This window comes from Cryptotermes secundus, unplaced genomic scaffold (assembly GCF_002891405.2).
Source record: "Cryptotermes secundus unplaced genomic scaffold, Csec_1.0 scaffold737, whole genome shotgun sequence".
Lineage (NCBI taxonomy): Eukaryota > Metazoa > Arthropoda > Insecta > Blattodea > Kalotermitidae > Cryptotermes > Cryptotermes secundus.
In genome coordinates, this window is record NW_019727105.1 from 1,191,269 (window position 1) to 1,212,183 (window position 20,915).

The 20,915-nt window shown below is 43.6% G+C and overlaps 1 protein-coding gene across 5 annotated transcripts in view; it reads left to right on the plus strand.

The window, feature by feature from the left end:
• Nucleotides 1–20,915, plus strand: part of LOC111864472 (kalirin) — a 768,927-nt gene that overhangs the window by 281,762 nt on the left and 466,250 nt on the right. The window lies entirely within an intron of this gene.

Below are 20,915 nucleotides of genomic sequence, written 5' to 3' on the forward strand. Positions count from 1 at the left end.
AAATTGAACTTAGTTAAGGTCTGGAATATTTTCATTTCAAACGGTTTTTATTGTGGCGTGTACATTTAACGAAATAGAAATTGCATGTTTTTTGCTACGCTGTGATATTAAGCGTGCAAAATGGCAAAGGACGGCTCTGGGAAAGCTGAATCCAGAGCGTAGATTAGTTCCTGTGACTGCACAGTGCAGTGAAAACTAGGACAGTGTTCCATGACAGGACATCATAGCTTGCCAACATATATCTCTATATTCCATGCTTAGAAAATATATACTTAATACAGTTGGGTTCACGTTCTAACTCGGGTAATGCTTGCTACCATTCAGTCCAGAATCTTTTGCCTTCTCGTCTGCTGTCCAAAAACATAAAAATTATAATATACAAAACTATAATTTTGCCTGTGGTTCTGTATGGGTGTGAAACTTGGTCTCTGACGTTAAGGGAGGAAGACAGACTAAAGGTGTCTGAGAACAGGCTGTTGAGGAGAATATTTGGACTGCAGAGAGATGAAGTGACAGGAGGTTGGAGAAAACTGCATAATGAGGAGCTTCATAACTTGTACTCTTCTCCAAGTATAATTAGAATGATCAAGTCAAGGAGGATGAGGTGGGCAGGTCATGTAGCACGAATGGGGGAGAAGAGGAACGCATATAGGATATTGGTGGGAAAACCAGAAGGAAAGACACCATTGGCAAAACCAAGGCTTAGGTGGTTGGTCAATATTAAAATGGTTCTTAGAGAGGTAGGATGGGATGATATAGGTTGGATTGATCTGGCTCAGGATAGGGACCAATGGAGGACTCTTATGAACACGGTAATGAACCTTCTGGTTCCATAAAATGCTGGACAATTCTTGAGTAGCTGCAGTATTGGCGGCTCCTCAAGAAGGTCTTAGCCCCATGAGTGTGTATAATATGGGTTCACTTTGTAACCTTTGTAACCTAGCGATGTTCCCAATCTGGTTTCTAAGCTTAACAGATAAATATGAATTTCATAGTTTGCTTAGCGTCGCTAATCGAAGATGTGTGGAAGTTTTCGAATAGTTTCATTTCATAAATTCCTTTAAAAATGTGTGGTTTAAGTTAACTTATTTGAATTTCAGCAAAAACGTTAAGGAAACGAGCAACAAGTTAGTTGTGCTCGTATCATAACAATTACCAGAAGTGGCCGCAGTACAAGGGACTAAGTCCCACCCCACTAGCAATAAAAAATTCATAACAATTACGGCGTGTTCCCTCAGTTTTAATTATCTAGAAAACCGCTAGACGTACAGAACATAAATGCGCGTTCCATTTTTTGTACAACTTGTGTTAGAAAATATATTTCGCTTTGATAAATATTTCGCGAGTTACGCATGTAGGTCTTCATGTAAAGTGGCTGTAATTTTTGTCAGATCTTAACTAAAAGTGACGTATGTCTGCAGAATTCAGCTGAACTGAAAATTATAAAATTTTATTAAAACCCGTTCAGCTATTCTCGGATTGCTTCATGCATGTGAGCGGAGGACGGACGGACAGAGCGATTTTAATAGGCGCTTCGCTTGGATACAAAGGCTCGTAAAAATGGCTGTTCGGAATGCAGTCAAATGTGTACAATTATCTACGTTTGATTGATGTTGTAGCTTGGAAGCCCTGAAGGATGCGTTCCTCTACCCGTTGTATCCCCCGGTTTCCGTGGTCTGAATTTTGCGCCCTTGACCTTTTCACCCTCACATAGTTCACTGGCTTCCTTCTCGCTGTAAACACGCCTTGCCTTTGTACAGCTCCTGGAGGAAGTGTTCGCACAATTTCCTGATACCCTGCAGTTGGCTTTGCGACATGCATATTGTATACAACAGTGTGACGCTAAACCTTCAGTCCTTTGAATACGGAGAGGATCCTCAGAGGACATTATATAATGTAAATTGAAATTATATCTCAAAACTAAACTAAACTGGAATATGTAGTGGAATGTGTTGCATGAAACCGTAATTTTCGTCAACTTATGATATTAAAAAATTAATATTTTAGTTAAACAATGCTCGTTTTGGAATTTGTAACCTTAGGGCATGTAGCACGAATGGGGAAGAAGAGGAATGCATATAGGATATTGGTGGGAAAGTCAGAGGGAAAGAGGCCACTGGGAAGACCAAGGCGTAGGTGGATGAACAATATATAAAAATGGAACTTAGGTAGGATGTGGATGGTATGGATTGGTTTGATCTGGCTCATGATAGGGACCAGTGGAGGGCTCTTGTGAACACGGTAATGAACCTTCGGGTTCCATAAAATGCTGGGACGTTCTTGAGTAACTTCACAATTGGCGGCTTCTCTGGAAGGGCTCAGCTCGGTGAGTGAGTGAGTGAGTGAGAGTGATTTCTGGTGCTAGTGTATTCTAAATAAGAGCTACCTGCCTTGTTCTAATAAGTTGTTTCTCATCCAGTTATCTTCGTGTCCTGGTCGTCTTTTCCCGTTTGAGATTAGTCCGCCAATTTCTAACCTCACTCCCAGAACTTTATTCTGATGCTGCCGACGATATTGGTTCGTCTTTTTTTTTTTTAGGAACCACTGCCGGAGTTACCTGGTTCTTGCTTTTTAAGTGGAGTTATCCGCGTGAAGTCTTCAGTTGATCGTATTGGGCGCCAATAATTAATTTTTTCTTTTAAGTCAAGCTACAGGTTTGCTTCCAACTAAGATTATACTCCTGCCGCGCCATAGCTCAAGCGGTTAGTCGCTGGCTCGGCGGCCCGGGTTCGATCCCGGGTCTGGTCAAGTGGGATTTGTGGTGGACAAAGTGGCGTGGGGCAGGTTGTCACCGAGTATTTTGGTTTCCCCTGCCAATCTTCATTCTACCAATTGCTCCACAATCACCCTCACCTATCATCTGGGGCTGGTACAATAGGCCAGAAGTGCCCGCAGTACAAGGGACTTAGTCCCACCCCACTAGCAATATAAAAAAAAGATTATGCTCCAAGTTGTCCAGAACGGCTCGGGGTTCATCCTGTCCTATCCAATGGGTACCAGGGGGCTCTTTTCCCGGGGTTAAAACGACCGAGGCGTGAAGCTGACGCGAACTAGTACCGAGGTCAAGAAAATGTGGACTTACACATCCACTCCCCCATACGCCGTCATGGCGTAGTGCTTAATTAGTGNGTCTCCGAGTATTTTGGTTTCCCCTGCCAATCTTCATTCTACCAATTGCTCCACAATCACCCTCACCTATCATCTGGGGCTGGTACAATAGGCCAGAAGTGCCCGCAGTACAAGGGACTTAGTCCCACCCCACTAGCAATATAAAAAAAAGATTATGCTCCAAGTTGTCCAGAACGGCTCGGGGTTCATCCTGTCCTATCCAATGGGTACCAGGGGGCTCTTTTCCCGGGGTTAAAACGACCGAGGCGTGAAGCTGACGCGAACTAGTACCGAGGTCAAGAAAATGTGGACTTACACATCCACTCCCCCATACGCCGTCATGGCGTAGTGCTTAATTAGTGAAGCAGAGGGACAACTTTACTTACGATTACTCAGCACTTGCTGTTTACACTCCCCCAGCGTAATATACTAGCTGTGCTAACAGTATCACTCTTCTCAAGCCAATCAAGCAGGATTCCGTTTATTAGCATAATAAATCCCACCTGTTGCTGCTGTTATATGTGTATAGTATTTTTCACGGCTCGCTTATGTTCCTGTAATGTAAATTTAACCTCGGCACTGGTAGTTCGGCGTGCGTGGTAGTCCTGTGAGTGAGGGGAGGGTAGATGTATTGAGACATTAACGTCATCACTTTTCTGAGTTTTCTCTTGAGATGGCTGACTTGTGTAATAGTATTCCAGTTATTGCCTATCTCACCTTTGTTTATATGGTAATGAAATTCAACTCAGAGACTTTATAGCCAAATCCAGTATTAGTAGCAGTTTTCCTCACCCTCACATCGATATCTCACCTTTATTACCTCTGCGTTTATAATTAATATGAAACAGTGCTGCTGTATGAAGCAGTCGAATGCCCCATAGCTGATAGGTACCTCTCTTACGTTGCGCCAGCCGGTATATACATGTTACATACATCTCTGATTTCATAGGTTTATTTACTAAATCCCCTTTAATTCCAGAAAGCATTTGTTTATTTCGAGTATCCCTTATTGGTGTTCCTGCGCAGTGACGTTACGTTTGTTAGCATTGTAAGCTAGGTCGCTACGTGTTCACGGTATCGGTAAAAGGTTTTACATTCTGTTCGAAATGAAGCAAGGCTTGCGACCGGTGGGATTATTTAGGGGTTCCAAAACAAGCTCCTGTGTGTGTCTGTCTTTCTGTCTCTCGTGTTATGGAGTCTCAGAGCTTTGCTGGCTTTAATCAGAGCAAAACGTTAGGTACCATTTCATCATAATGCTTTTCTAATTCCTGCTATGACGCACTATGTGATTACTTGCTGTTTATTTTGAATCCTGTGATGTATTCTCTTACACCCGCCACTCTGCCAGTCACATAGTCTTCATGGTTTTCTTATCACGATCGCGGCGTGTGCTAGACCATATTCACGGTTTCATTCCATTTCTCTTTTCAAGGCTGATTTTACTGCTAGATTTATGGGCTGCGATGCGCATCGACACAGTCGTGATGTAATCCTTGGACCTAGTGTTCCCCGCAGTTATAAAAATGAAGCGATAGGTCGAATTCGTTTAGCTTCATTAAGATAACTTTGTTAGTATCCAGATGTTCGTATTGTACAAAATTTCGATATATAACAATTTGATACAACTACCTGTTTACCTAGGCCACTTTTTTGATGGTCTGGTGGTCAGAGTTCCTGGCTACAGAGTCAGAGGTCCCGGGCTCGATTCGTGGCTCTACCAGATTTTCTGAGAAGTAGTGGGTCTAGAACGGGGTCCACTCAGCCTCGTTAGGATGATTGAGGAGCTACCTGAATGGAAAAGTAGCGGCCCCGGTGTAGAAAACCGAGATTATCGGCCGTGGGGATCCGTTGCGCCGACCATGCGACACCCTAACTTCACTGACAAGCGGCGGTCGCTCGGTAGGCATAAATTCGCTTGTGGACTAAAAGCCGCGGAGTTTTAGTTTTTAGTTTACCTGTTTACCTAACTTTGTGGCAGCGGAATCTGCAGTTTCAACGTCGCTTACAAGTCTGTCATTGACTACAGTCGTTAAACCATCTTCGAAGACGTCTTCGGTGGAAGAATCTCGTGAAGTTAATTACGATGCAATAGAACTGTTTTACAGATTATTCTGGTCAGTTCTCAGTATTGTATCCAACTAATAGTCCTTCTGCTGTTTAAACTTTCGATTGTACAGTGGTTGTTTGAAACGAAGTTTTAATCTTGTTTTCGACATCTGGGCGTGTTCTTATGTGTAAGGGCATTAGCTGGCCAAATTCCGGAAACTCTGGTCTGACCGCCTCTACATTTCGAGGAAGAAATGGAATGGATTGATTGCAAAGAAAATTCTCTGCGTCAATAATCAGAACTATGAGAACACGTTTAGTGTTATAATCTTAAGGAGGAAGTGTTATAATAAGTGGCTATGAATGAAAAGTATAGTAATGTTCGTTTTCCTTCTACAAGCAGACACCCTTCATATTTCATAATTTCGTGTAGCTCTAGGTAGAAAATACCCTTCCGAGGCGAAACCAGACTGATCTTATGCATAGACTGGATTCTGAAGGGTTCTGACGGTGGTATTGTAACACTCAGAATTACTGGGTTTTCGGACTTCGCCCACCGGACGGTAGTTTTTAGAATACTGGACGGTGAACAAAGTCCGAAAACTCCGTACTCCTGAATGTTATGTATAAAGATTAATTCTAATAGCTGTCTTTCATGGTGGGCTATAAAGCGTCTCTCATTTTATAAGCAAAATTAAGTAACAGGAGAGTGGGAAAAATTACATACTGTGTAGTTCGAACACAGATTAAGATGATTTAATCAGAGGGAGTGAGGAGGCCGAATGATGCTGCACATATGGGGCAAGCGACAAATTCGTACAAAATGTGCGTCGAAGAATTCGAGGGACGAAATTTCGTGGGAAGTCTAGGTGTAAACTGGGAACAAGATTAATATGGACATGAGATAAGTGGTGTTTGAAGGTGTCTACCAGATTATTTGGGCTCAGGATAGGATCTTATGGACTTTTGTGAGGACGGTGATGGACATGCGTGTTCCATAAAAGGGGGGCGTATCTTGAACAAGTGGTTAATTACCTTTAAAATCCCGTATGTACCGTGAAATCGAAGTTAACTACGTGGTAGTCAGTCGTATCTTCGGTTCCATGAGGTATGCTGGATACCTAGTGACGTCATAACTAGAGTGACGAAGAGAGAGAGAGAGACGATTTTGTCTACGTGATAGGTCAATCTGTACGGCTGCGGATCATACGGCCGGGGTTAGATACCCGGCAGGGGCAAGAAATTTTTCTCTGCTCCACAACGTCCAGACCGGCTGTGGGGCCCACCCAACCTCCAATTCAATGTGTACCGGGGAGCTCTTTCCCGGGGTAAAGCGGCCGGGACGTAAAGTTGATCACTTACCACCTAGTGCCGAGATCAAGAATGGTGGAGCCATACCTCCATTCCCCTATACGTCTTCCTGGATTAGTGTTTAGTTAATTAAGCACAGGGACGATACTATTTATTAGGAAAGAAACTCAGTTTGCTACACTTCCGTTTGTAGAGTGGCTATGGCCGTTCTGACGACACAACAGCTCTAAATAAATAAATTTACTGTTGTAGAACGAAGTAAATGCACGCGACACGCTTCAGGTGTATCGGCCGAGTACCTCCGATCTCCGCCGCACTGTTCCCCATGCTTAGCTTCTCGTCTCGCCTTGATGTGTCTTAGCAAGGATAATCGGACAATACTTCGGTAGTTGGCTTGTTTCTCTACTGTAGCTCTGTCGTGATTATAGAGCAGCTTAGTAGAGAGATGTACGCGTCCGCCAGGGGGTTCAGTGATACCCTGATGTCGGCTGAAGTTGGTTTGCCTAAGCCCTGCAGACGGGTACCGGAACAGTTTCTTAAAATAGGCCACATGTGCTTCCCCCTCCCCATCTCTGCGCTTTTTACAACTGCATCATATCTGCATAACCGTAAGGAGATAGCACAGGATGCTCATATGCTTGCCTGGTGTTTATTGTGAGAATTAATGGGTACGCATTGCGCAATGATGACTTTAAATAAATACAGCTATTGCTGTACTTCGGGGTCTCTCTGAAACGTGCACAAGTTCGAATCGCGTTACCTACTTCGACTGTGGTAAAACGTCACCGTTATTTATTAGATAACAGTGTCATTAACGTGAATGGGAATTCTGTAACGATCTTAAATAACATATTCTGTGATATCCGAATTAATTTTATTAAGTAACTTAGTACCGGTATTGCGCATTTTTTACGTATAGCGTACATCGAATCTAACGATATGCAGTGTAGTCTGTGTTATTTAGCAAAGCCGTGTCAATCACAGAAGCTTGAAAGAATCGGAACCAAAATGTCGTGACCTGTTTCAAGCGTCGTTGTCTCTTTTACTCGAAGGGACTAAGAAAAACGGCAAGAAACCTTGGAATAGCTGTTGCTCCGAACCGAGTACTTTATTCATATCGAACAGTTGTGTGGAACTTGAAGTTCCCGTATCACTGATCACTCGTGTACCCTACATTCATTCATTCATTCATTCATTCATTCATTCATCAGTAATCTGTCAGACGACAGGTCCACAGTCTCTTCCAAAACAGTTCCTCCACTTGATGCGATCTAGAGCTTTCTCCTTCAAATTAAAATATCCTCTTCTGTCCCCAAGGTCATCCAGCATCTTCTTACGCCTTCGTCCTCGTCTTCTGGTCACTTCTATCCGCCCCTCTATCTTTCCTTCACTAACTTCTTTTAGAAGGTAGTTAGCGCGTGAGATATGACCAATCCAATTAGCCTTCCGTTTTCTTATTTCGTGTAGGATATTCCTCTGCTCACTGACTGTAAATAACACTTCTTCATTTCTCACATAATCGGTCCCTACATCTTGCATTTATTCGTATTACTTTCGTGTTCTTTTCTGACACGTGACTATGCAGTGGGATGGGCCGATAGTTGTATTTTGATCTTCACATCAAATTACTGGCCTCTTGAAGGCGATGTTTCTCCGCAACGTCGGTCTTTCTTCGAGCTGCATGGCATTGCAATTCAGATGTAATCCACATATTTTCTTTTTTTGGTGAGGTTGACACTTGACAGAGACATTTAATGTATAAACGTGTTTAAAATTTTGTTCCATGTTGTACGTCTCCCTTGTGTGCCCGTAGTCGTATCGGCTTACAGTGCGAAGCTATCCCAGAGCCTTTGGGTGGGAGCCCTGCGTTGTTGTGACCCGCATCACACGCTGACGGACGGGTCAGACAGACGAAGAGTAAATTGCGGCTGCTGTCCTGAAAGAGTACAGAACACAAGCCTTGCCTCTCATGTTTTTTCCCTCTAAGCAGATGGAGCGTAAAGGAAGTTCTGCTCTGTGTAAAAGCCCCACGCTGTACCTTGTCTGCGTATGTCAATTATATTTTTCCCTCTCCAACGAAAGCCTATCAGCTGCGACCCTCAACGGATGAAAATAAAAGCCGACCGGAGTACTCAATGTGTGAGGGTATAATTGAAAATTCTAGTTTATGGCAGACGAAAGGAATGTCTTTTATATTTTCTGCGCTACGCAAAAGACCGTTCTTTATAATGAAGGCTAGGTTGGGGGATAGTTTCTTATTTCATAGAGGGGAAGATGAAGTTGCTTAACTATTGCTCTGTTATCTGTACGTCTGCTACTAGTGTGGATGTTTTCTTTTAATTTTTCTCCAGTAGTGCCATGGAAGCGGTAGCACGGAGTTGTTGGTATTGTCAAATCCGTGGATTTAATGGGATATTGTACCCTTTTTTTTTCACGTGTTCTACAAATTTACTCTGCTCGCCATTCATGAAACTGATAAGTCTCAAATTCGTAATGGTGGATGGCCTTTTATCACTACCTGCAATCAGAATTATAGTCGGAAACCCCGAATGGAAGGGACCATTTGGGCGATCTCTACGCACATGGCACGATAATATTAAAGGGGATCGTAAATAAACAGAATGTGAAGGTTTGGAATGGATTCATCTGTTCAGTATAGGGACAGATTGTGGACTCCTGTGAACACGGTAACGGAGGGAGTTCTTAAAATTCGTGATTGTGCGACCACATAAAATATTAAAGGAAAAGTTAAAGCTTTCCCTGTAACAGGCCGTGCAGGTCCATAGAGCGTTGTGAGACGTCGAGGCTCCCACATTTTCTAGACAGTCGGCTCATAGATGGCGGTGATGTTGTCAGCGCCGCCCTTTACCCCCAGGAAGATCCCTGGTACTCATTTCTGTTAGAGGCTGAGTCGAGTCCACGGCCATAATGCGGCTGGAAGGATTAGGTAAAAGATAAAGTTGTCCCTGTGCTTAACTAATTAAGCACTGCGCCTTGAAGGCGTATGGAGGAGTGGATGTATAGATCCATATTTTCTTGACTCGGCACTTGCTGGAGGGTAGTGGTGAGCTTCACGCCACGGGCGCTTTAACCCCGGGGAAAGAGCCACCGGCACCCATTGGATAGGAGGTAGGGTGGACCCCAGAGCCGGTCTGGACGGCGTAGAGAGGAAGTATTAGATCAATTGAAAAATCCAGTGACTTCATCGGGAATGGAACCCGCGACCTTCCGGCTCATAGCATAGTGCCCCCCCTCAAAAAACTAAAATATTACTGGCATATATTGGACTCCCCCATGATTTACGGTGGCATCAGGAACCTAAATAGCTTGACGACAAGTTTGCTGCAGCTGCAGTAAGCTGTAATATGTTTTATACAGACACGGAGTGAGTTGCTAAATGTTTCGTCGGCTGCAGCTACATTTTCCAAAAACTGCCTACAATAAATTTGACTGTGTTGCCAAAACTGTGCATGGATGCAGCTATGTCTTAAGTAAATCTCGAGGCATCAGCAAACCTCCAGGGAGTCGCGACCCACAGATTGGGAAACCATGCGGTACTGGATTTTCGGATCCCGTAAACACCGGGGAATTCTTGGCAAGTTGAGCGAATGTCAGTTTTAGGAGTTTGTACCGTTCTCTTTTAGTTCTTAGAACCCCTTGTGTGGTCCGTACTCATTCTTCATGACTCTTGGATGAATTGTGCAAAAGCAAAGTTACATCTCATTTTACATCTGAAGAAGAGCGTGCAAGTAGTTCTGTCGTGACCGTACGAACTAAAGTACAGCCTAAATATGAACTGTTCTCAATCTGAATGTACTGTAGACTTTTTTTTATTGCTAGTGAGGTGGGACTAAGTCCCTTGTACTGCGGCCACTTCTGGCCTATTGTACCAGCCCCAGATGATAGACGAGGGTGATTGTGGAGCACTTGGTGGAATGAAGATTGGCAGGGGAAACGGAAGTACTCAGAGAAAACCTGCCCCAGCGCCACTTTGTCCACCACAAATCCCACTTGACCAGACCTGGGATGTAAGCCGGGCCGCCGCGGTGGGAAGCCAGCGACTAACCGCTTGAGCTATGGCGCGCGGCCCTTACTGTAGACATTACTCTTGAGCCTTTTGTAATAGGACACTAGTTTGTAATGGTTAGGTTAGACTGATATTACTGCGGGCCCGAATATGTTTATTTCTAAAGGACCTCCACTAATATGGATCCATATTAGGTCAGTTCAGTAACAAGAGACGTGTTTGATGAGACTGCCTGAAGATGGTCCCAAATATGAACCGAAACATATAGCAGCTATCAAATAAAACCAATGTGAGCAGTCCTATTGGTTTATTTTGTTTTTGTGTCGACGGCCACGATACACAGCAGGATCCAAAAGTGAAGACTCATCGTACAAACTTGATGTTATCGCAACTGAGCTCATTAAACACAAAACACTGAATTATTAATGCAAGTAATTTTTTTTTTCACCTTGGCACTACAGCCCCAGTGGGCCTAGGCCTACCTCCATGAACTTCTCCGTTCACTTCGGTTTTTCTAGATCTTACACATCCGGTAGGACTCCTTGGGCGGGTGATCAGCTCGTCGCAAAGCCTCTGCCTGTACACAAACACAGAAAAACGCACACACACAAACTAAACATCCATGCCCTGAGTGGGACTCGAACCCACGATCCCGGTTTCCAAGCGAGCGAAAACAGTACATGCCTTAGACCGCTCGGCTACCGTGACCGGCAGTGCAAGTAAATAGATTAGAATTTGTAGGGGACCGTGAGCTTTCTTCATATGTTGGCACGGGTGACACAAGAAACTCCCTTGTCTTCACCAGAAAGGAGAGAACTGGTGCCCTCAGCACAGCGAGATGACTGATGGACGAGCCTACTTTGCAATTCTGCACGGTTCTGCTTCTTACGTCCCTCGTCCCTTTATCTTGGAAAACGAGACATCTGCAGCTGGGGAAGAACGACCTAATTCAAGCAGCCATTCTGTACAGACGCAATAAATTCAACACCTCATTCTCTGATTAAAGTGTTGGCTCTCCCCGTCTCACCCCTTATCAAGAAATGGCACCGCTCTTCTGTGCCGACAGTTGGAACAAGGGATGAATGAGGCATGGGGGTTTCTTTAGAGCTTTTCCAGTAGGAATATTGAAACTATAAAAAGCAGCAGCATGTTACAGTAAGTGAACACTTTAGTAGTTATAATTTGTGCTTCCGTAACGGCTGTACGGAGAGGTCTGCGTTAAAGTTCGAATATCTTTCGTCTCGCCAGAAGGACCCTAGTTCATGAATCGGACATTTATTAAAATTTCCAGTAGAGAAAAGGGTGTTATTGGATGTTTTCTTCGGGTTCTGCTACTTACTTCGTTCTTGTTATGCTTTCTTCTGTTCTTCACTCATCGCTCTAAGTCTCTATAACTGATACACCGTTGACATTTAACTGTCAGCTTAGTCGAAGACCCTGCTAATTGAATGATTATGAAGAAAGCAGCTGGCCGTCTCAGTGTCTTAGTAGTAGGTGTCGTTTATCTGAAGTAGAAACATTGTCAATTTTATATTATATCAGTTGCTGTTCCTCCGGTGAACAACGAGATCAGGTAATGGCTGTAGCATTAACGCCGCAATACTGTGTTCAGAAAATGTATGTGATGCAGTGTCAATTTGCTGTCACCGCGTATTTAAATATTATTTGTTATGTAGTTGCATTTTACTCTCTACGGTACCAGTTTTATGTACGTAGTTAGCGTTTATTTGCTAGAAGAATATGTCTCGTCAGGCATGAGAGAAGAATTGATCTCTATTTCCTTTTGATACGACACGGATCGGGTAGAAAACGACGCCTCAAACAGTTCTTCATTGCCACGTGAACATATTTACCGAGTTGTTGCCTAGTAACGGTCGGTAGATACACAGACCATACCAACAGACTCTCCTTTGATAAGACACGGACCGCATACAAGATGACATGTCAAACATTTCTTCTGTTGTTGCATGTATTCATTGCCGCGGGAACGTGTTTACCGAGTCGGTGCCTGCCACCGGAAGTAGAGGTACACTTAACTGAGCCGTTGCCTTGCAACGATGAGAGCAGTGTACTCGTACATATAGACAGACTGATGGGAAGGGTTTTTATAAAGTACGCCGTTGAGATAGGCACAGTTGCCTTGACATACCATGTTTAATAAAGATCGGTAAGGCATTCAGAAGTTGAAGGAGATCGCATAAACCGACTTAGGAAGATAGGCAAAAAAAAAATGGACCGTAAGAAATGCAGCCAAAATCGATAATGTAGGTTAATTTTCGATAACGAAACATACGGGAAATAAACGACTCAGTAAAATAAATTAAAAATAATAAAAAATGAACAAACCACGAAGGATTTCAAATACAAGGATGAGGAGACTTCAGAAATAGTTTTTTTTTAACCGAATATTTTGGTGACAAAATCAAGGTGGGAAATTCGGTATGAATGGGGAAAACGATAAATGAGTACAAAATTTTGATTGGGAAGTCTGAACGGAAGAGAGTACTTGGAGGTTGGAATGGTTTGTGTAGATTAGAGAATAATATTATTGTGGATGTTAGAATAACGGGTGTGTGAGGGTGTCTGCTGGGTTGAACTTATTTAGGATAGAGTCCAGTGGCAGTTCCTTGTGAGCACTATGCACACTCTTCGGGTCCCATGAACTGTAGGGAGTTTCTCGAGTGGCTGAACGGCTGTCATGTTCTGTTGGCATAGCTAGGTAGATTAGTCTCACGAACCAGTTCTGTCTTCTTGGATATAACGCCGTATGGTCCGTTGAAACCCAACAGACGTCTTTGGAGGAACATATCGCCTCCATCTTTAGGATCTCTGCTGGCTATCTTTTCACGCGAGTTTCCTGCTTGGCTTTCTGGGCGACCCTGAAGAGTGAGGCGACGTGTTCCTCCGAAACGTTTCTTGACTTTCAGCGGACTGCACGGCATTGTACCCCAGAAGATAAAACTCTTCAGAACCGCCGCTGTGAGAACCTGACATCCTACACTGCGTTCACATTTATCGAGTGGTTGGCACTTCTGCTTCGTTTTCGATAGGTCCCAGGTTCGAATCTTGGCATGGAGAGCGGCTGTAGTGGTGGGTTTCTTCAGTCCTTTCGGCGACTGCTCGGGTGGCACCTCAAATAAGGCGGCAACAGCTTCGTTTCACATCTTTCCAGTTCATTACTCATTGATCACCATACCATTCGACGCCACGTAGCCTGAGCTACAAACGGCGTCGTTAGTTAAACCATGAATGGGCAAATAAGTAACTAATTTATGTCAATACTCGCACAATGTCGACGCATGTCTACACCCAAGGGTAAGCAATGATTAAAACCTTTATTCGGAAAGTACACGGGCTAATTTGACGTCCTGAGATTTTTAGTCCCCCACCCCCAACAGTCTCCCCTGGCAAATGTTGGGTACTAACATGAAATAGGCCTCAACCTCTTCCTCGCCAGTTATTTTAAATGCGCCGAACACAATCAGACTGTCATGTCTTTCGACGCTAAAGAATCTCAACAGCGTCGGTAGGTACCCACAGGATGTTTGACCCTGCTCTTGCCATTTTTGCTTCTACGCGGTTTTCACGTAATGAAGCAGTCGGACATTTCAGCTTGTAGTGTTTCTCCTTATGATTAGGCATGCTTGTATTGTGATAGCATTGATTATAGTTGTGTTTGTTCGTGACAAAAGCCCTCTCGTCGCTTCGTTTGAAGGCATCCCGCATATTGTAAACATCCGGCAGACACCCATCATCCGAGCGTTGTCACCATGGCGATAGTGTGTATTCCGTTCGTTGTTGTATGCGTCATGTAAACATGGGATTTGTGTAGTGGATGTTTGCCTTGCCATCGAACACAGCTCGACTGACTAAGTTTGACTTTCACCGTCCGGTCCGTCTCCTATACTTGCTTTGTTCCAAATCTGAAATACAGCGGGAGTATGAGAGAACCCACGAGTGTTATAGCGGCAGAAACATACAAGAAAACAAACTCTGTATCTCTCTAAATAAGTACGTTGTAAGAATAATTCAGGGTCTTGCGTATGTGCGTGTCTTTTAAATGATATTTGCGAACTGGCGTAGTCTGTCACTATATAAATGTAATACCAAGACAGAACCTAACTCCGTGTGCTGTAGTCCGCAAGCGAACTATACCGACCGAGCGACCGCCGCTTAGTTCTTTGAAATAGCTCCTCAGTTATCCTCACGAGGCTGAGTGGACCTCGTTCCAGACCCACTACTTCTCAGGAAATATGGTAGCCCCGGGAATCGAACCCAGGACCTCTGGATATGTAGCCAGAAACTCTGATCACTAGACCACAGAGGCGGTCATTATAATACCTAATACCGTATTATTTCTGTCTTATGGATTCCTTATAATTCACCGTCACCCGTATTAAGTTTTGGTCAAGGATTTGAACGTAATCCAGATGCTGACATACATCCGGAACGAAGCGTTTGATTTGTTGCGAAACGAACTCCATAGTCATGCCAATGTTACAGTTGATCCATTTCGTTATGAATTTACGTAAATAAAATAAAAACTTAACGAGACCCAGAATGAAATTGTAAATGTTTCGAGATGAACAGAAATTTCATTGGATTTAAATCCCTTGCATCTGATGAGATAAATGTCACTGGACCCTTATTCCCAGCTCAGGATTCACAGATCCTTAATTGTTTAATTCCTATGTGAAGTATTGTTTACACGCATGTGATACTGCTGTTCCTGTCTGATGAAAGAGGCTATTTTTGTCTTCTTGCGAAAATGTAAACCAAAGCCAAAGTGCCCTCTGAATGACCAAAAAGGTGGTGGAACAATAATATTAAGAACGAGCCGAGGAAAATAGTTTGTGGGGATGGACGGTTGATCGAATTCGCTTATGTGAGGATGTAAGATGATTGAAACAGGCTTAGGGTCGTGTCGATAGCCGGGTTTTGGTGAATCTTCCGTTCATCTACGAGAGAGATCTAAGGAAAGCAACACGTCTGGTTAAATGTTAAATCAGTCCTTTTTACATGTGTTGACAAGTACAGCCATGAGAAGGCTCCAACATTTAGGCTTATATTTGCGAGTTTTCAGATTCTGGAAACTATGATCGTTGAAATTCGTTAAATTCCACAATATTTCATTTATAACTTGTAATCACATTTATATTCAGATGACATTTAAAGAAAGGTAGGCATTAATTCTTCGTAGAACCATCTTGGTATTGCCCCATTTTTGGAAACAGAATAGCCAACTTCCCAATAGAAACATTGCACTTGCATATAAAGTTTCTGAACCGGAAGTCATCACACATTAGGCTCTTCCGTTCATTAATTGTTATCTACATGTCGGTGTAGTTCTATATTAACAGTTGGATTTTGAATAGGTATTGTAATATGAGAGGGAATGTAGTGGGTAGTATTTTTTTCATCGGTGTTAAATTTTTAATTAATGAAAATTCATTAGTGGGATGCTCCTTGAGCTTTGATTTGCAAAGGTCATGGAAAATTACTGAACATTTAGTTTAAGTAATATATTTGAAATTCATGCGAGAGTGTTCAGTAAGCATTAAAGTTTCCACGCTGGTTAGTAGGTTGCCCGTCAGTAAAGCCTACAAGGAAAGACGTCTGTACACCGAATACTTAATACTTCAATTCTGAGATTGTGCTTGAATGCATCATGATCCATAGTACGATGACGGGCAGATATGGAGCTTCTGTGCTGGAAATTACATTTGGTATTGTAACAGTGGCCGGTCACGGTAGCCGAGCGGTCTAACACATGCACTGTCTTCGTTCGCTCTGAAGCCGGGGTCGTGGGTTCGAATCCTCTCAGGGCATGGATGTCTGGTGTTTTTGTGTGTATGTGCGCTTTTTCAGTGCTTATATAAAAGTAGAGGCCTTGCAACGAGCTGATCACCCGCCCAAGGAGTCCTACCGAATGTAGTAAACCGAAGTGAAACGGAGAGTTTTATGGAGGTAGGCCACGGCCTAAATTACGGCTGTAGCGCCAAAGAAAAAAAAATGTGACTGTGACCGCCTGATCATTGAGTCACCTTCCGGCCGTAGCAACTTCTCGAGAAATAGAACCTAAAAGTATCAATGTGAAGTACAACTAAAAAAAAATAATTTTTCGGAAGGCGTGCCTCTTCTTCCTTCAGAGTTGAAGTAAATAGAAAAGAAGCAAAGAAATGTGACATGGAATGAATGAATGTAAGGAGGAGTCGTGTTTTTTCGTGGGTTATATAACGACGCTTTCAGTGTCGTGACCGGATAGCGTTGAATGGCAGAATGTTTAAAGCTGATTTGGAAGGAATATGGAGGGAAACAGTCCTGTCCTAATCGAGGTACTATCTTGGCGTTTGCCTAGAGGGACTGAGGGAACGACGGATGACCTCATTCAGGACAGCCGGTTTCTTGGCCGCCTTCCGAATAGACGTATAGACCAGTGTGTGCGGTTAAAGAAAGAATCGACGAGAAGAAGGAGGCAGTACGGTCTCCGAAAAGTTGCTTTCATACCTTGATACTTCGTCGCGGCCAGAAGACGATGCAGTGAAGCTTCCATGGTTTTTAAATCCCTTCTTCCACTTAATAACCAGGTAAAAATATAAAGTCCCTGTGCTTAACTAATTAAGTACTACGCCATGAAGGCGTATGGGGGAGTGGATGTATAGATCCACGCTTTCTTGACCTCGACTCTAGTTGGAGGTGAGTGGTCAGCTTCACGCCCCGGGGAAATAGCTCCCGGTACCCATTGAATAGGAGGCTGGGTGGGCCTCAGAGCCTGTCTGTACGACGTGAACAAGAGAAAGTTCTTGATTCCACCGGGACTCAACTCCGACCCTTCGGCCGTCCAGCCCGTACGTAGCCAGTTACTGTACCGACTGCGCTATCCCGTCTCTCGTTTAATAACCAGACCAACATTACATCTTTCTAATTCAGATTGACAGCTTAATTTAGAAGTAACTACAGTGTATCTCTCCCCACCCTTCTGTTACTGGCATTCATTAAAGCCACCCCTGTTGATAAGACTGGCTGATCTGGTCTAAGTGGAGTTCCAGGAGTTTTGGACGAAGTTGCCAAGTATGGCGCACGACCGAGTTAAATCACTTGTATTATCCTGGCTCGAGATGTTTGCCCATCGGACGTGAGAGCCGGGCTAATGACAGTGCTGCCTTACTGCAGTTCTCCCCTGTACGCGTGTCCTGTCGCCTCACTCCTCACTGTGTCTCGTATGAAACTGTCATATGCAAAGTGGCACTCGGGCAAGAATTTTGATGTATCTATTCCAATTCATGTTACACTTTGCACCAATCTGATGATGTACCGGACTAAGGCGGCCCATACTCGTACGAGTCTGGCTCGCGAGTCCGGCTCGGCAAGGAGCCGGGCTCGGATTAATTTCACCACACACGTATGAGCGTGGCGACCCACACACGGACGATTTTGACTCATTGGAACCCGAGCCAAGGTTTTCTTGGTTTCCCTCAGACCCTCCTAGGGAAATGCCAGAACAATATCTCAAATTAGGCCATAGCTCCTTCCGCATACTTTCCAATTAATTTTTCACTTATCGGCATAACATCCGACATATATACTGAGGGCATCGTTAAATAAAAACAAGCAAATTCCGTGGCTTGAGTCCGCAAGCGAACTATACCGACCGAGCGACCGCCGCATGTCGGCGAAGTTCCAAGTTTAGCGGATAGAGGGTGTCGCGTGGTTAGCGCAACGGTCCCCCACGGTCGGTAATCTCGATTTTCTAGATTGGAGCCGCAATTTCCTTGAAATAGCCCCTTAATTATCCTCGCGAGGCTGAGTGGACCCCGTTCCAGACCCATTACTTCTCAGAAAATTTGGTAGCGCCGGAAATCAAACTAGGACCTCAGGATCTTTAGCCAGGAACTCTGATCACTAGACCACAGAAGCGGTCCATCGTTATATAGACCGGGAATAAATGAAAATAAATAAGTCAGGAATTCACCTCGGCGAATGTAAGAGAGCGTTTTTATGGTATGAGTTCGTACGAAGTGCAGATGTGAAAGCGTTATGAGATGACATCCGCCGGCGTGTTTCATCTTGCGTTTTTCGTTATTATGAGTAATTATTTCTGTGGTATCAACATAATTTTATTAATTTCACAACGTTAAAGGAAAACGTAATAGTTTTCTCATATCCGTTTATCAATCTCTCCTTTCGTATGTTTGCTTATTCTACACAAGAGAAATCCTCTTTTGGCTGATACCGAATGAATTACACCAAGACTCACGCCGAATTAACTGCTATAATTGGGCAGGCGAGCTGCTGCTAATTAGCTAATTTAGATGGCAAACATACAGGTTCCTTCATCTCTCGGCGAATATTTATAAACCTATTGTTTTTTTAATTAGGAGCTCTGGGGGTGTTGCTGGATTTTCTGGTAAGTTAAATGACAACTCCATTCTCAATACAATAGATATTTTGCCATTTCTACCTTAAAATCTATCTGTGGCTCAGCTGTTTGTCGGCTATACAACCCTAGCCTGTCCATATGGCCTATTGTTCAGTCACTATTCCGGCCTGCATTTTATGGTCCTCTAAATTCACAATTTTTGTTGTTTGAGCGAGTACAGTCGGTGCCGCGAGGCTCGGCAAGGGCAAGGTGCTATTCCTTTCTCCACAGTGTCCAGGCTGGCTGTGAGACCCATCCCGTTCGTATACTGTGGGCACAGTAACGCAGCAAAGGCGTGAAGCTGACCACTCCCATCTAGTTCTCAGAAATCAGGTAGCGCCGGGAATCGAACCCAGACCTCTGGATCTGTAGCCAGGAACTCTGACCACTAGACCACAGAGGCGGTCCAACAACCCTAATACTTGAAAATGTAGTCCAGCATCAGTCCACGTGTCGTTACCTTTCTCTTTCTGTTTAATGTATTGTGCTATTTAAAAGCTAATCAGGTGATCTGATTTCATCGAATGAATAGAAAAACCGATGCCTTTGAATCACATTGATAGCGCATGAGCGCGCATTGGAAATCTGTTCGCAGTGAGTTAGTTGGGTTTGCGTCGAGTGTCGTATCGCAAAGGCTGTATCTCTCATTGGAACAAACAGCAGCTTTCGTTGGAAATCAAAAGCTTGTTGGATGCGTGGGACTTGGGGTCCCTCGATAATTCGACGTTTATATTCCAGCACTGTAACTGGGGTTCAAAATAGATTCCGTAATGGTCATGAGTGTAGATTTAATTTAAGTTCGACCAAGAGTCCCCTCCAGAATAGAGTGAAAAAGTAGATTTCCGTATGACCATTTCATTCAGTGCCTGCGTTGAGCCACAAGGGTGCTAGGAGAAAGACGGTAAGATAAAAGAGGGGACTGTTATCAGAAAGCTGTAGGAGGGGCTGAAGTTAGTTTGGCATAGTTTATAATAGGGGGTGGAATGGTCGTGCTGAGATGTTATTTCAGTGATTTGTACCTTGTGGTTCGTGGCCTGTCAGAGGTCATAGCCATTCTGTTCTGTTTCCAGAGTTATATTATTCTTCGTGCATTTGTACTTCCTTATGATTTTTTTTGGAAAATACTCGTATGTTCCCCCCCCCCGAGTGAGCATTTTGTATATATGCTTAGAGCAACAGTGAAGCATTTCAGTTTATTTCTGATAGTTCTCTTACAATTAGAATGAGCAACTTAAGGAGGACGAGATGGGCAAGGGATGTAGCACGCATGCGGGAGGAGCGCATACATGGTTTTCGTGGGGGAGCCAGAAGGAAAGAGGTCAGCAGAAAGAACTAGATATCGGCGGGATGATGATGTTACAATGGATCTAGGAGAAATAGGGTAGAATGATATGGTCTTGATTCATCAGGATAGGGACTAGTGGCGGGCTGTTTTGAACACTGTAATACCTCCGGGTTCAGTAAAATGTTGGGAAAATCTTGAGTAGCTGTGCGACTGATGGCTTCTAAAGAAGGACTCAGCACCATGGAGTTACAGTTATTGACTTTCTGAACATTATCAGTCGGCCTGCTTTCTTGAGACTGAATTCTGTTTTTGTCCTCAGATAAAAAGTCTACTCAACTGGGCCCAATCGATACAGCTAGTTGCTATCTCCGGATGTTTTAAATAAAAGCAGAACGATGGATAATGTCGAAAAAGTCAGTAATTGTATTAATATACCATCGTCACGAACACTTAGGTCTTATTTCAATGGAGTTCTTTTCAGTCAGGGATCTACTTCATGTGATTTAGTCACATATCTGTCTTATCGGGTATGATTGAAATTGGATGACTTGTAACAACGTAAGCTGTATGTAATTACCGTCCCATATTTCATAATCCGCATGTAAACCACTTTGTATGATACTGATTGGTAAGAAACAATCTTATCTCATATTTCTTATGAACTACGTTTGCAATAATTTCACGACGTTCAGTCAGGAGCAGGGTAATTTGATATGTTG